Genomic DNA, 17251 nt, shown 5'->3' with positions numbered 1-17251 from the left:
CCAATCATAAAGAGCCCGTATGGCCGTTGCCAATGTAAACAAAATCACAACTGATTAAGTAACAAATTTCTTTGAATTATATTTAACAGCTAAAACATGTGTATTTTATAAAAAACAAAAAAACACCAAAACAAAAACAAAAGCCACCAAGAAGGATGACTTACAGTAAATAAATTAAAACACCCAACTGTCTTATAGCCCAGATAGACTTAAGACTATGCAAACAAAAAAAGTCGAAATAACCAAATACACAGAAAATAATATCCCTACATAATGACCAAAAAATCCTTTGTTAGGTTATTTTTTTACATATATATGACCAAACAATCGTTTTTTGGTCATTTAGCGTTCTTTGCTATGTAAAAGCACAAATAGTAACACTGAAAACACACAACTAAGTATTCGTTTTTTTTTTTCTAATCTCCGAAACCAGCGTTATGCATTGCTTCAGATGATGATATGAATGATTTACAGCGTATGAAAATGCCATGCCTGACCGGGATTCCAACTCGGAACCACCAGATTAAAGTCCGAGACGTTACCACTCGCGCCACGAAGGCCGGCAAACATATTCGTTAGGAGCCGAATAAAAACATGACTTACCAATATGGCGTTGTGTGTCAAACCAATTTTATACGGACTATAATTACTTTTAATACGCGAAACCCTTTGCAATGATTAAACATTAACTTAAACCTCTTCAAAAATTATTCCTTTTGAACTAAGCCACATTTTGATATCATTGTTTTTCTATAACACGGCTGGAACTCTTTTCGTTTAATGGTAAGAAGCGCTGTCGAAGACAATTACCGAATTCTCTTCCTGAGGACATAATACACCGCTGAACTATTTCTAAATAATTCAAATTCGTGTAATTTTTTTACGAATCGCGTTTTTATCAAAATCTCACCTTTTTCTCAATTGACCTGCGGGGTTTTGTTTTCTTTGGGGACCGTAATTCATTAGTAGATTCATACTCGAGAATCACGTTGTACACTGAAGCAGCACAAATTCTACTTACGTTAGCAGTTTATTAACATCTGAAATCAACACCGTTTGATTATTCTGTAATTTGTAAGCATTACTCTGCTTTTGTAAGCATTTAAAATGATGTGTTTGTTCGAAAGATTTAAGGGCTTTTTTTCGCAGCCCACAAATCTTTATATATAAAAATGGTAAGTTCGTTTGTGTACGCTTCAAAAACCAAAATGCTCTGCACCGATTGAGCTCAAATTTTAGCACGATATATAACCCGCATCAAAGATTGTTTTTTATCTATTTTTCGCATCAGTCACATACCCGCGACCGCGAGAAAACAGTTTTTTTAACGGTCAGCTGTGTATCAGTGACCGCGCCATCTGCCGGAAGCGAGGGGAACACTCGCCATACTAGCCAACGACAACCGCAGTCACATGTGAAACAATACCTGTTCCCAATTACATTGCTTATTAACAAAAAAGAAAAAAACGTATCCACTTGCATCTAATTCAGATTATTATACAATCTGAATTAAATATTCACTTTAATCGAGGTACTTTTGTGTGATTGTGTCGTGATTGAGCTGCGCCTTTCACCAAGCTCTGAATTTATTAGAAAACGACCAACAGTGGGAGGTATGTATTAATGACGCGTGCAACACTGCACATCCAAACCAAATTCGCGTATTATTCGCAATTATATTGACCGCTTGCTTCCCTTCATCTCCCACAGAGTTATGGGAAAGATATCGATCGCATATGGCTGAGGATATTTTGCATAGAGTACGCCTAGAAAATACCAATATGACCATGGAATTTACAACGAAGCATTGATAAATATTGGAGACAAGTGATTAGCTATTGCAAATAAAGTTCTTAGTGAATTGGGTATGCCAGCACCCACCCGAGCTGCGATTCCTTCATTTGATGTGGATTTACGCCGTGAACAGAGTTACAACATTGGTAATCTTCAGTCATATGTCCAATCAAACATTCCCAAATTAACGCGTGAACAGAAAGGCATTTATGATCGCATAATGCAAATGATAAATGACGGAGTTGGGGGACCTTCTTCTTGGATGCGCCAGGAGGAACTGGGAAAACATTCCTCATTAGATTGATTCTAGCAACGGTTCGATCAAAAAATGACAATTATCCTGTTGCGGAATATTAATCAGCCAAAACTCTGCAACGACACGTGACTTGCAGTTAAGAAATTGATGAATAACGTAGTGGAAGCAACGATTTTAACGGGGCCTTTCAAAGGTGAAGATGTCCTCATTCCTCGAATACCCATAATCCCGACCAATACACCATTTTAATTAATTTTTTTTTTTTTTTGTCTTCAGTCATTTGACTGGTTTGATGCAGCTCTCCAAGATTCCCTATCTAGTGCTAGTCGTTTCATTTCAGTATACCTTCTACATCCTACATCCCTAACAATTTGTTTTACATATTCCAAACGTGGCCTGCCTACACAATTTTTTCCTTCTACCTGTCCTTCCAATATTAAAGCGACTATTCCAGGATGCCTTAGTATGTGGCCTATAAGTCTGTCTCTTCTTTTAACTATATTTTTCCAAATGCTTCTTTCTTCATCTATTTGCCGCAATACCTCTTCATTTGTCACTTTATCCACCCATCTGATTTTTAACATTCTCCTATAGCACCACATTTCAAAAGCTTCTAATCTTTTCTTCTCAGATACTCCGATTGTCCAAGTTTCACTTCCATATAGAGCGACACTCCAAACATACACTTTCAAAAATCTTTTCCTGACATTTAAATTAATTTTTGATGTAAACAAATTATATTTCTTACTGAAGGCTCGTTTCGCTTGTGCTATTCTGCATTTTATATCGCTCCTGCTTCGTCCATCTTTAGTAATTCTACTTCCCAAATAACAAAATTCTTCTACCTCCATAATCTTTTCTCCTCCTATTTTCACATTCAGTGGTCTATCTTTGTTATTTCTACTACATTTCATTACTTTTGTTTTGTTCTTGTTTATTTTCATGCGATAGTTCTTGCGTAGGACTTCATCTATGCCGTTCATTGTTTCTTCGAAATCCTTTTTACTCTCGGCTAGAATTACTATATCATCAGCAAATCGTAGCATCTTTATCTTTTCACCTTGTACTGTTACTCCGAATCTAAATTGTTCTTTAACATCATTAACTGCTAGTTCCATGTAAAGATTAAAAAGTAACGGAGATAGGTAACACCCTTGTCGGACTCCCTTTCTTATTGCGGCTTCTTTCTTATGTTCTTCAATTGTTACTGTTGCTGTTTGGTTCCTGTACATGTTAGCAATTTTTCTTCTATCTCTGTATTTGAACCCTAATTTTTTTAAAATGCTGAACATTTTATTCCAGTCCATTCCATGTTATCGAATGCCTTTTCTAGGTCTATAAACGCCAAGTATGTTGGTTTGTTTTTCTTTAATCTTCCTTCTACTATTAATCTGAGGCCTAAAATTGCTTCCCTTGTCCCTATAGTTTTTCTGAAACCAAATTGGTCTTCTCCTAACACTTCCTCCACTCTCCTCTCAATTCTTCTGTATAGAATTCTAGTTAAGATTTTTGATGCATGACTAGTTAAACTAATTGTTCTGTATTCTTCACATTTATCTGCCCCTGCTTTCTTTGGTATCATGACTATAACACTTTTTTTTAAGTCTGACGGAAATTCCCCTTTTTCATAAATATTACACACCAGTTTGTATAATCTATCAATCGCTTCCTCACCTGCACTGCGCAGTAATTCTACAGGTATTCCGTCTATTCCAGGAGCCTTTCTAATTTAGAAAATTGCAATTCCCAATTCGATTGGCATTTGCAATCACAATCAATAAAGCTCAAGGTCAATCTTTAGAATTGTGTGGTTTAGATTTAGATGCGGATTGCTTCTCACATGGGCAACTGTATGTTGCATGTTGCGTGTTCCCGAGTCGGCAAACCAGATAGCCTTTATATCTACGCAGACAGTGGAAGAACAAAAAATATTGTATATCCACAAGTATTGCAAAATTAAACTTCTATGAAACGTATGCTTTGTTTTGTTTCTCATTTCTCATCCATGCAACCACAATGTGCCACAGCGAAACGTGGCGGGTAGAGCTAATTTAAAATAAATCTAGTTTAAAAACATTAAACCGCTGTAATCTCTTTAGATCTACGCCTGTTATTGTAGACTGAATAGATAAAATTCATCTATGAATTCCCTTTGACCAATCATAAAGATATCCTTATTCATTAACAAATTTTAAAAAAGGGGATAGCCTTTTACAGTTCGTATAATTGAAAACGTTTAGAAAAAATATCTTAATTTAAAATTCAAAAAGGCTATTAGACAATTGTTCCTTACTGTGTTTCAGCATTGATGTATCCCACCCAATTCCTGTTTATTACGTACATTGTTTTGTAAAAAAATCTTTTTTTAATATTAAAGGGGCTCTGACGACTCTTTTGTGATAAGATTTTTTTGTGATTTGTTCAATTCAGATATGTTTAAGCAAAAACTTTCTTTAGAAAGAGTTAAATAAAATGAAATTCGAAAAGATTTTTTTTTTTTTAATAAAAAAAGGGTTTCCTCCTCTAGGATTATGGGTCTTTCCTCCTTTTTTATTATTTTTTGTGATTTACAATGCCACAATTAATTTCATTTAAATATATTTTTTTTTATTAGGAGTATTTCAAATAAGTCAAACAATTTTTTTTATTATCACTTAATTCATATTAGAGGAAATGAATACTCGTCGTCTTTTATTGTTGGTAGTATTCATAGTGGCGCTAAATCAACGAGTTACTCATTTTTTCTAATAAAGTTTTGTTCTGGTTATTAAAACTCAAGTGAGGATTCAAGAAATAGCTTTAGATCGATTGAATTTGAATAAAATACCAAGTCTTTGACGATCTCCCTGTTTGAGGAACTATAAGATGTCAGATCAAAAGCAAGAGGTGGCCATTAAATTATTCTTCGGGGTTCTATTCGTTCAAGAAAAGTTTAATTGAGGTAGTCTTTAACGTGAAAAACATAGTGAGGAAGAGCTCCATTTCTTGACAAATATAGGAACATTCAATGCCAAATATAGTGTTATTTAATAGCTTGGAAATACTAACACCTCAAGTATAAATCGCCTATTATATTTTTGTCGAAGAAATAAGGTCCTAAGGGCTCCTTTCCGTGATCCCATACCAAACTAGAATTCTACGTCCTTTAAGTAACTTCATTATTAGCGATCATTTTCATTAGTTAGATAACGAAAATTATGACTGTAGGTCCAATTCAGACTTAGGTTTCTTTCATTTTTAAATATTATTTATATTTTATCATCGTTTAAATGTTGGAGCTACTTAACAGGATTTTTAAATTTAAATATTTTCGGCTTTCGTCGGATTCATTCGGATATTAACAGTTCACTCGGCTTCTTTCGTATGCATTCGGCTGCTGACGGTTCAGCGACTCTTTACACGTCACTCCGCTCCTTTCGGATGCAATCGACTCTTGACGACATCACTCGGTTAATGACAGGTCACACGGCTTCTTCGGATACACTCGGCTCCTGACGAGGCAGCTGCTCCAGCAACATTATTTAAGCAAGTCCATCGTCATTTTTGTGGTCATTCTTTATTCATTCTTCAGTCATCACTCTCGTTCAGTTCCAGCCAGTCGCCTACAAATGGCAGTCCCATTACTCTCGTACAATCGCATTCAGTAACAGTTCCAGTTCATAATTCAATTATAATAAACATTTAATAATATATAAATAATTCATTTAATATTTTAAGTATATTAAACATTCAATTTATACATACAAAGGTATTTTCAAATATAATAAAGAACTGATAATAACATCAACTTATGACTTTATTATTTAAGAATTAGCGACGAACTTCATCTGTTCGTACAGACGGTTTGTTAGGATATTCAATTTGAAGCGTGCTTCATCAGATCGAATCATTGAACTTGAGGAATGAAGGATATTTGGTTCTGAATAAAGAGGAATGAATCTGCTTTAAAACAAATATGAAGCTCATAAAATGTCTTTTGTCAAAATCACCTTCACGAAGCATATAAAACTATGCAATTCTTAGACGATAACGTCTCCTTTAAAATCTTTTTGTAAAGTATTTCTGGTTATGTCTGGCCTATCCGAAACCTTTTCTGGTTGAAATTCGAGACTGTTGTCTCAGCAATAAATTGTTTATTTTCAATAATAGCCCTTTTTTTATTTACCACTTGAGAACAACCGGTAACCGCCTAGAAGACGTTACTTCGGTCGGTCACAAGTGACGAGGCTGAAGACTAGCTCCCCCCTTAGTGCAGCTTGAAGCTGATCTCCCGACGGGGTCACTCTTGGATCATTGAGACATCACGACATCCCTCCCGATTGTCATGGTGACTCTCCCCAAGAGGGCTACCCTTCCCTTCCCTATCATCTAGTCTGTGTCCGGGTATGCACCCCATGCATACCCCCCTGAATCGCGCGCCCACCTCACAATCCTCGAGGGTGATCCCTCAATGCGTCATCAGAACGTCCTGATCCAGCTATCTGCTGGACCCGAACGCCCTCAGCAAAGAGGCCGCCTCCCTGGCCCTGCACGTGTCTTTCAATAATAGCCCAACTTGTTGTAAGCGCACCTGATCCTAGAGCATCTCCAGTATTTTCAATTTTTTATTCAGCTTATTCAAATACTGACGGATCAGTAGCGGAGAATAAGGAAATCTCGTGCGGAATTCTTTGTAGGTAGCAACAGAATACTTATTATTTTTTCACTAATAATGTGATTCCTAATTGTGTATAAAGTGATAATAAAGTGATTCTTATTTGTGTACGCTATTATTCTCAATATAGATACATAAATTAATTACGATTGAGTAGTAATTACATCAGCTGATTATACCAACTGTAGAACAAAAATATCCCTCTATTGTAGAAATAAATTTTGCACATAGGAGAAATTAATTTTCATGATTTTCTAATTTGTTTACAATTTTTGTACATATAAAGTATTTTATTATTAACTAAATGATGCGTGGAGTGCAAATATTATAAACAAATAAGTTTTTGTAAAAACCTTATTTGTTTATAAAAAATAAAGAATTGAAAATTAATTACCATATTATATGAGGTCTTAACTCTTATTGAATCAGAAAAGAATTATGATGAACAGAGGCTTAAATGTATTGTAATAAGACGGAATGTTTAGGATAGTACATGATGTGTAAATATATATATATATATATATATATATATATATATATATATATATATATATATATATATATATATATATATATATATATATATATATATATATACTCTTATATTCCAGTATTAAATTATTATTATTAAAATCGTTTTCCGTTACTTTAATTCCAAGAACAGGAGTAAATGGTATGTTTTGAAATTTTAATATCATATAATAAAAATTCAACATCAAATAACATTTAAAATCTATAATATTCAAAACCCGTATAAATATAGTCCCGATTGAGTATATTATTAACACAAAATAAAATAATAAGTGTTTACAACAATATATGCATAATGATAATTTCTTAAGCCTCGCCTTTTTGTCCTTGGCTAACTGATGCATATTATCTATTTTTTTATTTGCTTATTTTATTTAATCCTTTATTTGTAGATCGTGAATTAAAATGTTAATTTTTACTTATTTAGCGGAATAGAATTTAAAATAAAAAATACAGTGTTAAGACTAAACTGACAAATTTCTTTTGTTTTGTAAGTAATTATATAGTTATTTTTGACACAATTATTACAGTTTATTTTATAATTTAATTTGGCATTGATGTATATATGTTTAAAATATAATTATCTGTTTGTTGGAATTATGTCAAGATGATTTATTTTGTAGTCATATACATATCTGAATTATAGTTGTCTACAGGTAAACAGCAATAACCGTGAATCACTTCCTAAACGTATGTATATTTTACCTTAATGCTTGTATAGGTAGATCTTGTTAGTAATCCGTAACAAAAAAAAAAATCTGACAATTATTTTAGTGCATTTTCTCCCCGTTTGCGTAATGTGAAAAACTTTAACCCCTCCCTCTCTGATAAAAATAAAAAGTACTTTAAATCTTACTACCTTATTTATTTATGAAAAATAATAATAATAATAAACATTTTTTAATAATCTAGTAATCCTGTTGTAAATTTATACAAACTCAGTCCTGTTCTAAAATACTCTCTGACTTAAAAAATTTAAAACAATGATTTTGAATATTTAAATTAAAATTCTGATGTGAACGCTACATGACGCTATTCTTTGAACGCCTATAAAATTACATGTACACATTTTTTTAAAATGAAAAGAACATAAAATTTTCTTTCATAAATAACTTCTGATATTCTTTCTTTCTTTTTTTTATTATTATTATTATTGAATTATTATTTAACAAAATATTATTATTTACAAAACGTTTTATTTAACATTTTTTAAAATAATTTTTAATAAACATTTAAGTTTATTATTAATAAATCAATATATTTAAATTAAACAAAAGCTAGAAAAAAAGGAAATAAAGCCCGATTCGAAAATTCGAAGAATTGAAATCCGATTCGAACAAGCCTTCCCCGTAAGATCCAAATATTTCATTAATTAAAGTTTTATTTGGCTATAACTCTTAAACCAATAAAAATAAGTATCACTTATGATTTATCGTTGTAAAGCTCTCAATGAGGGCTTATTATTGCAATTAAGAAAAATTCCAAAAATCAGTTTTTTGGATTTTGGTTTTTTTTGAATACTTTTGGCCCTGTTGATTGCAGTAAAAATGGAAGGTGCACAACTAGATGTTGCAGCAGTACTAAATACAAAATTTCAACATTCTATGGCTAATCGTTTTTGAGCTATGCGAGATACTTACATACGTACAGACGTAACGCCGAAACTAGTCAAAATAGATTCAGGGATAGTAAAAATAATTATTTCTGTTAAAATCTGAAAACAGAAATTTTTCGCGACTGCAATACTTCCTTTACTTCGTACAAGGAAGTAAAAATTAATTAAAAAAAAAAAAATTATAATGTTATGATCTTTTTCAAACTTTAAATATAATTAAAAAATGTTTTTTTATTCTTTTAGTTTGTGAAGATGTAAAAATTTATTCAGTTTTTATTTTTCGGGACATTATTGTTTATCAGTGATAAATTGAAAAATAAAAAACCATTGACTAAGATTGCACGTAAAACCTAAAACAAGATGGCAATAAGATAGACAATGAAGAAATTATATATACTCGTACAGGGTATATAATATACCTATATATATACTAGCATCCCTGCTGTGGCTTCGCCCGCGCTATATGATTACTTGCGTTTCCAGTCGCGGTCAATTTTGTTTTATTTTTGTTGTTTAATCAAGTAACCGGAGACAGGTGTAACCAGTCGCGGTCGCACATACAAATTGACAAGAATTTGAACACACGTTCTTACGGTGTAAGTGCACACTAAGAAAGGATTTTTTGAAATTTCGAGTTTAATGGGTTTTAAAATCGGATAACTTAAAATTTTACTCTTTTTTAATTTCTCGGTAACAAATGAAGATATCAACTTGATTTTTTTTTGTGTGTAATCTTCATGTGAATATCTAAACACAAATTTCCAGATTTTTTGAAATTCGTCCTTGAAAGGGATGAAGAAAGGTAAAAAAATGTTCAAACGATGATTACAGATTTTTTTAAGGGGATAAAAAAGGTAAATTTGTTTTTTTACCGCCTGATTTTTTTTTCAGATTTTCTCCTGGAAACTCCAATAACCAATTAGTGGGTCCTGTACTGATCAAACTATTACTCTGAAGAAATTACAATACACTGATAGTTTTTGTAGATTGAACAGGCTCTAATTTTTATTTATCATTGTTATTCTCACAAGTATGAGTTTAATGAACACAAGGGAGTCCAGATGAGAACTCATCTAGCCAGATGGGAATTATCCCATGACCTGTTAAATATCTCCTGACTGCGACAGGAAATGCAAGTAACCATATAGTGTAAGCAAAACTGTGTAGAGGAAACTAGACAGATATATAAAATGTAAGTTAATAAATAAATTAAGGAAAAAATATTAAAGATATTAATTGTCTAATAAGCAGTAATTACGGAAAACTATTAATTAGTATTTTTAACAGTGTATTTAAAATGGGAGTAAAAAATGCAAACAATTGTTGATATCTTGTAGGGATTCCCTGTTGAAATTGTCCAATCAGATAGAAGGACATTCTTTTTAATTCATAATTACTGTTTACTTATCAATTATTATTTGTACTTTCCTGGTCATGTACTTATTTACTGTATAAGTACATAAATATAGGAAATGCATGCTAATCAGGCTAAATTTTGCTTATCAGGGTTTTTTCAAATCTTTATGTTTCATGACAAAAAACAATTTTAACATTGAAAAATTAAGGAAGGTTATACATGTTTTTTTGTTTTTGAAGGTGACCTGCCTTTTGTTTGATACCTCCTGTCCGGATGAACCAATTTGTATGAAATTTGGTGTAATGGTTTCTATATATAATCCTAACTGGTAAGATACTGTTTAATTCTGTTCACAACTAATATGGGAGCAGATGTACAAATCTTATATTGCCTGTATTTCAAAATTTTACTTAAAGGGTAAGTAAATTTTTTCACATCATTTAATGCCCTTTAGGAAGCTAAGATGCTTTCCAATGGTGGTCTGTCTAATCAGATCCCCACAAAGGAAGGAAGTGAAACACTTTCTATTTTTTTGTCGTTTTTGAAAAGTCACATTCTTGTACTAGTAAGATAATTCCATACATTAGTATGTCACTTCAGTTATGTGTCTAAACCTAATTTTTGGTTCTTTTCTATCAGTTATCATTTCGTTTGATATCATACTGATACTGTTTGGATCAACTGATTTTTATGAAATTTTATACCATAACTTCTTGATTCAGGTTATTAATGCCATTTAATTTTGGTTACAATTGGTCAAGGGACTGGGTAAACAAATTGAGTCTCATTACTGCTGTCCCTCATCAAGGAACACAAAAATATCATTAAGTTGATAAAAAATGTAAGGAAACAGATTGAAAAATACATTGGTGTCAAGGGTGGAATTTTTGAAAATTTATTGTAAATTAATTATAAACCACAGTAAGTTTTTTTTTTTTAAATTAAAAGTATTTTAATTTTGAATAGGTCTATATTAAAACAGCAGTTTTTAATTTTTACAAATTCATAACATTTTTCTGTTAAGTTATATTCTACTTTGTTGTTAATAATAAAAGTTCATTTTTTACTTCCTTGTATGAAGTAAAGGAAGTATTGTGAACACAAAAAATTTAGCTTTTCAGATTTTAATGGAAATATCCATTTTGACCATCCCTGAATCTATCTTGGCTAGTTTCGGCATGACATCTGTACATACATATTTATCTCACATAACTCGAAAATGATTAGGCGTAGAATGTTGAAATCTTGTATTTAGGACTGTTGTAACATCTAGTTGTGCACTTCCCCCTATTGATTGCAATTGACTGACCAAAAGTGTCCAATAAAGCTCAAAATCAAAAAAATTTGAATTTTGGACTTTTTCTTAACTGCGGTAATAAGCTCTCATTGAGAGCTTTTCAACAATATATCATAAGTGGTACTTATTTTCATTTTTTTCTGAGTCATAGCCAAAACTAATTAATGAAATATTTGAATTTTGCAAGGGTTAAGACACATTGGTTCTAATCTGACTTAATATACATATATTTTTTTAACTTTTCTTTTTTTTTAATTTAAATATATTGATTTATTAATAATTATTAATCTCTGATTGTAAAAAAAACTTTTTTTTTATTTATTATTATTATTATCTAATAGTAATTAGACAATAATAATAAAAAAAATATGAAAAAAAATCAGAAGTTATTAGTGAAATAAAATTTTATGTACTTTTCATTTTAATTCAAAAATTTTTACAGAGGTTAATAATTATTAATAAATCAGTATATTTAAATTAAAGAAAAGAAAAGTTAAAAATATATATATGAAGTCTGATTCTCACTTACACCTTCATAACTACTTGAGCGACATGAAAAAAAGTAATATACGAACTAATATAAAATGCTGATACGGATATCATAAAAAAATGTGATGCGATGTGGTGTCCACCACAATGCAATTGTGTAACTGTCAACTTTATTAAAGTATTGGAGGATCGTATCCTGCTTTCAAATGAAATAAGTTTAAATAAAGTGCAGTAAAAAATGTCTATTTGTAATTTAATAGACGTACAAGGAAGTCATATAGTGTCCACATCAGAATTTTTTTTTTTTAATCTACTTTATTACATCAATTTTCTCAGAATTTAATTCTGTACAAGTTTTACCAGTTAAAAATTTGTAGCAAAATATGTACACATAAAATTAAGGGTGAAAAGAAGTAAAGCAGTACTTGTAAATGTTATGTATCTAAATAATCAAGGCGTTGAAATAATTGGCAATGAATTAATAAAAAGGGAACAATCAGTGGCATACAGAAGATTTTTGCTCAAATGTTATCTATTAAAAATCATTTGAAAAATACGTGTTATTATCAGTATGTAAAAAAAATGCTGGGAATTTATGAAACACTAGTTTCTGAGGACTTCAGTCTCAACAGACTAGAACTTGAGAGGAAAATTATTAATCTTAGCTTTAATAAAATTTTAGATTCACTTTGGTATACTTTCAGCTACTTTTACTGTATATTCTTGCTTATTGAATTCCATTGTATGTTGATTTTCCGACAAAGAATATTAATTGATTTGGTGGATCCATATAAGGTTTAAACTTTCTCTGGAATTCATAATTTTTGTGTGTTTTATGATTGCTAATCTAAAATACTAAATTCCTAATCATTGAGTCAATTCATGGCTGATTTTGTTATATAGTTTGGGTCTGGAACGTATTGCAAAATTATATAAAATTTCCTCCATTAACATATCATTAGTATAATGATATAAAATTATAAGTATATAATTATGTATATGCTATAAATATACATATATAAAATTATTTTGTTTTTAATACATCTAAGTTCACATCTAATTTCATTATCCCACTGATGTAGTGTTTAAGCTAACAATCTCACAAAATACAGCCAAAGTCAGTAGACCAACTGTTCTTTTCTTTCTAAAATGTTATCTCTTTCCATACCCATCTTTTGTTATTAGTAGGTGAGCAAGGGTTCATTAAACTTGAGATATAATTAATTTACTCTTTCATTCAAATTCTGCCTTTGAATATTTTTCAAATACTTTTATATTTTTTGAATGTTTTTTCAAATTTTTTGAACATTTGAGTTATATTACAGTTTTTACCAATTACCTTGTTGAAAAACCATTTTGCATACAATTTCCTATTAAGTGGAGTTTACCTTTCATTTTAAATTAAAATTAGGTTTTAGCTTATATGCTAGGTTCTATATGTGGGGTATTTACACTATTGAGTACTCAAAAGTTTCTGAAAAGGAAGAGTATAGGGGTTTATTGGTTTTTAAATACCTACGTTGATGTTTAAAGATACTTCTAAAATTAATAAAAGCATATACGAGTATTGTATTAAGACTTCTATTTTATTTACAACCTTTAAGGATTAAAGTGTAAAAACTGGAACCTACAAAAGAAACTAAAAGAAAATTTTTTCTTGAATAAAATCTAGAAGAAGCTAGATTTTACAAAGTTTAATCCAACAAGGCAAATCTTTATTAAAGAGATAAGGTAAAAACAAGCAATCAAGAAACCTTACAAGGAAACAGTTAAATGGATTAAAGTGTTAAAAGACTATAACCTATGGAAGAAACTAATAGGCAATTATTTCTTGAATAAAATCTAGAAGAAACTAGAAAAAAGTTTACTACAAAAACATCAAGAAGGAATTAAAAAAAAAAACAAAGAAAATACCTGAAGAAATAATGTATAAAGAGGTATTTATAATTAAAAGTTAAGCTAAAGTAGAATAAAAGAAAAACAGAAATGGTAGAACCATAATATTATTGGCAGGGTGGGGTTAAGTGAGATGGAGTGGTGGGCCCCCATCTCAAATCATCAAAACATGTTTTTACTTCTGGATTTTCATTATTGAAAAATATAAAAATCTATGTAAAAAATAAACTGACATATTTATAATCATTGTGTGATACAATTTGGAGTAAAAAACAAAGTTATCAGTTTTTTAATAAAGTATTAAAAATGAAATCTTTGTTTTTTTTAAAATTTATATTATTAATAAGTAACAACCTATCAATACTGTTACTATACAAATTTGAAAAAAAAATAGTTTAAATAATGAACAGTATCGCTATTGACTGGAAATGACTGTGTAATGCATAGTTTCCCACAGACATAAGTACATAAATTTTTTACATTATACTATGTTACATTATTTGCTGTGAATATAATGTTTCAAAAAGTGACTAAAGTAAAAGTAGAACTAGCCAGTTGTTTTTTTTTTTTGACCGTAATTATTTTCATTATATGACCAGACTGTGGTGAAAAATATTGGAATAGTTGTAAGACTGATCTGCATTTCAGTTGGCTTGGCATGTTAACAGTGTATTTGGCTCTCTTAAAAGAGCAGCAGTAAAATGAGTTTTTCTTATTCTCACCTGGCATTGGATGTTTGTTATTCTTAGTCATTTTTTTACTTAGTAGTTTATATTCTTAGTAAAATACAGTAGGGCATTATTATTAGTAATGCCCTACTGTATTAGGGCATTACTTAGGCTTGAATAAGTACAAAATTATCAGTAAATAAATGCGTAATACTGGCTTCAACTGAGTGACATAGTTTGATGTGAACAGTGTTCAATGGTCTTTTATGTATTACATATACATTACTAACTTTCTTTTTTACTGTTTAACAGTAACTTAAAAATTTTCAATCAAAATTTGGATCTTTTTCTGAATTCCCTGCAAAAAAACAAATTTTTAACCAATCTGCCAAAAATCAATGTATTTTTAATATCCAGTAAGAATTAAGCGAGTATATGCATGTTTCAAAATAAAAGGTAAACAATAACCAGGTTGGAGAAATAACCCAATAACCAGATATAACCATTTATATTACCATTCTTATAACCATTTATAGTTATTTTATAAATATTATTTAACCAAACTTAACCTATGCTTGCTTCGGTCGCTAACCTTACTAATTAACAGGAATTTTTTTGAATATTTAAATAATAAATTCAGCAACTATTGCAATTATTTATTATTTAAATAATGAAAACATTACTGTTAATTAGTCGAGGTTAGCGAGCACAGGTTAATTTTGGTTGATTATATTTATAATTTATATCTATAATTAAAAGCAATAATGCTTATACTTTTAATATGTGAAATAAGTTAATATGGAGAATATTTAACATGACCGGTATAAAAGAGCATGTTAGTGTGTTATTGGGTAATTTCTCCAACCTGGTTATTGTTAATATCAATATTTTTTGTTATTTCCTGCTGTTTTGAAGCATGCATATTCCACCTAATTCTTAGTGGATATTAAAAATACATTGAGTTTTGGCTCATTTCTGTACTATGTTAGGGCATTACTTAGTCTTGGATAAGATCATCTTTAGCCATCATGGGTATGCTCCCTAATATAACAGCAATAAACAGTAAATTATTTCATTTATTTAATTTTAAAACACATGAACAAATTTTATAAACAAAAGCATTTAAATTACACTGGCAACATACTCATTCTTAAAATTAACATACTTCTAATAACTATCACTTAACTGTAAATCTGTTGAATGACTCACCTGTCACGTTTTGCAGAATTTGTAGGAATTAATTTCTAACAGGATTCAATAACTGGAATTGTGTAGGTTGCTGATACATTGAATACTTTACAAACACATCCAGCAAAAGTGAATGAACACTGAAAGATTAAGTGAGCTGACTTGGAATATGATGTTCTCTTATCAGAGTTAATATGACTTGGAAGGAATTCTCCAAACTTACTTTGAATTTTACATAATGTGGCTCATAGTTCCATGTAGTTAAAATGATTCTTAATTTACTGACTGATGAGTTCAGAAAATAAAAATAGTATCTAACATGAGAATGCAAGATACTAGTGATCTTTTTATATAAGTTCAGTGATAACTACAGAAGATATTGTGCACCACAAAATTTCAGAACTGTAAAAGAGTTTGAAATGTTCTGGTTTTTGTGCGAGTTCATTAACAGATATTGTTTTTTGTAAGTTCTTGATAAATGAAAATGAACCTCATTGTTCATACTCACCAAGTTGTTTATCAGTTCTTGGTTTTCTTTAATCAACTATAAAAACATTTGTTAAAAAATCTCAAAGTTTGTGTAGTCTTGTTCATGTTATGCATCAGTACCTTAAATTTTTGTTGGTATAGAAGTGGTCCTTATGTAAAATATGCCTAATGCTGGCTTCAGAAACCCGAGTAACATAGTTTGATGTGAACTCCATTCAATGGTCATTTTATGTACTAGATATACATTGATAACATTATTTTTTTACTGTTTAACCAGTAACTTAACAACTTTCAACCAAAATTTTATAGGGAGGACTAGTGGAACAGAAAAATTACTCTGAATGCTGAAACTGTTTTTAAAATCCATCCAAAAACAAATCTTTCTAACAAAAAGCAGGTTTCATATCAAAAGCACATTGGACTACCATTCAAAATTCCTTTCCAATTAAAACATATTACATCTACTAAGGATGTTCAAAAAGTGACACAACCTTATGGGAAATTGAATAAGTTACAATATTAGTTGAAATTGGCCTCCATTCTGTGATTCACGTAATTGGATACAATGTTGCATGCTCTTAAACATATGTTTTAACATTTTTTGAGAAATTGTAGTGACACATCGTTCAATTTCACTTTGCAATTTCAGAATGGTGGAAAGTGAGTTTTGTAGCAAAAGAAAAAGAAGTTTTGTTAGCAAAATCCCCAAAAGAAAAAGTCAGAAGGGGATAAATCAGAGACTGAGGGGGCCACAACTCCTTAGAAATTACTTGTCCATGAAAACACTGATCCAAGAAAGTCATAGTGTTGTTGGCTGTGTAAGCCTTAGCATTGTCCTGCTGAAACCACATATACTGTAGCCGGTCTGCAGGTATAGTGTTTACAAATTGTTGCATGATCTGTATGTAGTGCTCACTGTTCACTGTGCCATGAAAGAAGTCATGAAGGTTCGCATAAATGACATTACACACCAAACACCCACTTTTTGTCTATGCGGCTGATGTGGATTTTCCGTAC

The sequence above is a fragment of the Lycorma delicatula genome, chromosome 7, assembly GCF_047948215.1.
Source record: "Lycorma delicatula isolate Av1 chromosome 7, ASM4794821v1, whole genome shotgun sequence".
NCBI lineage: Eukaryota > Metazoa > Arthropoda > Insecta > Hemiptera > Fulgoridae > Lycorma > Lycorma delicatula.
The sequence above is the reverse complement of the archived record's forward strand: the minus strand, read 5'-3'. Positions refer to the sequence as shown.